Source organism: Sturnira hondurensis, unplaced genomic scaffold (assembly GCF_014824575.4).
Source record: "Sturnira hondurensis isolate 20B ecotype Veracruz unplaced genomic scaffold, ASM1482457v3 Scaffold0007965, whole genome shotgun sequence".
Classification (NCBI taxonomy): Eukaryota; Metazoa; Chordata; class Mammalia; order Chiroptera; family Phyllostomidae; genus Sturnira; species Sturnira hondurensis.
Window position 1 is genome coordinate 159 of NW_028080596.1, and position 1,503 is coordinate 1,661.

At 53.6% G+C, this 1,503-nt stretch overlaps 1 long non-coding RNA gene across 1 annotated transcript; it reads left to right on the forward strand.

Annotated features, from left to right (window-relative positions):
- Window positions 1-219: 219 nt before the first annotated feature.
- Window positions 220-804, forward strand: LOC118992165 (uncharacterized). Its single transcript, XR_005067588.1, has 3 exons — window positions 220-248; window positions 359-406; window positions 567-804. It is a non-coding gene; the product is annotated as an uncharacterized LOC118992165 (long non-coding RNA).
- The last annotated feature ends 699 nt before the right edge of the window (window positions 805-1,503 follow it).

A 1,503-nucleotide genomic window follows, 5' to 3' on the forward strand; every position in this document is an offset into this window, starting at 1 on the left:
CCACAACTGTCACAGGCCAGATAAGAAGGTCCCATCTGAGGACGTCCAGACCGGCAATTGGACCAGTCCCCACACGTGTACTATTTCCTGATCTTACCCTGGGTGATCAGTCACAGTTCTGGAACCTACCCTGCCCTTCAGGTGTGTGGGGCTCCTTTAGGGTCATGGGATCCAGCCTCTTCCTTGACTTCTCACAGAATGTTTTCTTCCCACAGGCACATTGAGAAAGACCTACTCTGAGTCTGCCTGTGAGTCTGGGTGTTGGGGAGGCAATGGCTGGGACCCTTGGGAGAGTGTGGGCTGGAGTCTGTGAGGGGGGCTCCCCCACCCCGTAACTCTGCTGTTTTGTCTTCCCCAGTCAGCGACAGTTCCCAGGGCTCTGATGTGCCTCTCACAGCTCCTAAGGGTGAGACCCTGAGGGCAGGAAGTGGGGGGCATTGGGACCAAGGGACACAGCTGTGTTTTGGAGAGTCTCAGGTGGGACATTCTGAGCATGTGGGGGCTGAAGGAGAATGTGACACTTCTGAGTCTGACCTGAGTTTGTTCATGACAACTTTCTGTCCCAGGGAGACAGAGCTGCCTTGTAGGGGTCCTGATGCCAAAACAGTCACTGCAGCCTCTTCCCCTTGGGACTTGAAGGATCCCTGACTGCTGTTTCTGTCAACCAGCATCAGAACGTGTCTGTGTTCTTATCAGCACAGTGAGGAGCTGGTGCCCAGGCCACCCTCCCTCCACAGCGACCTGTGTCCTCTCTCCTGGGGACTGTCCTGTCTCAGCAGAGTTGGGGCGAGGCCATCCCATCTGGCTCATCTTTGTTACTCCTTTGTCCTGGCCACTTCAGGAGACCTCTTCCCAGCAGGACCTGGGATCCCAGGGCCTTGAGTGCCACCTTGTGGTGGTTCCAGGACTGTGCTCAGTGAGGTCTTCCTGTGGCCTTGTCAGCCTGGGCTCAGGCCTGGGTCTGTCCTGCAGCCCCTCTCTGTTGGGTTATTTTTGTAGATTTTGTACTTTTTCTGAATATTTAAAAATAAAGTTATTGGGGTATTTATATTAAGTGGTAGGGGTTGTGTGCCTTTTTATTAAGTGGATTGGGGTGCACTGGTTAAGAGGATCCTGTGGGTTTCAGGTGCCCATTTCTCTGACACAGGGTCTGTACGTTGCACTGTGCGCCCACCACCCAAATCCAAACCATCTTCGCTCACCAGGTACGAGGCCCCTCCTCCCCCAACCCCCTTCCCCCTGGGAACCACCACACTGCTGTCTGTGTCCCTGGGTTTCAGGTTGATGTCCCACACGTGTCTGACATCCTATGGCTCTTAATTGTTTCTGGCATATTCCCTTAGCCTGAGAGTCTCAAGGCCCACCCACACGGAAGGTCTATGGATTCTCTCCCGTTCTCTCCGACCTATAAAAAACGAGTCCTTGGGTAAGGATTTCTAAAAATAGCACAGCATCTGTGAATTTCTATAAAACGCAGTGGGTCTGTGCATTGGGGAACCGAGC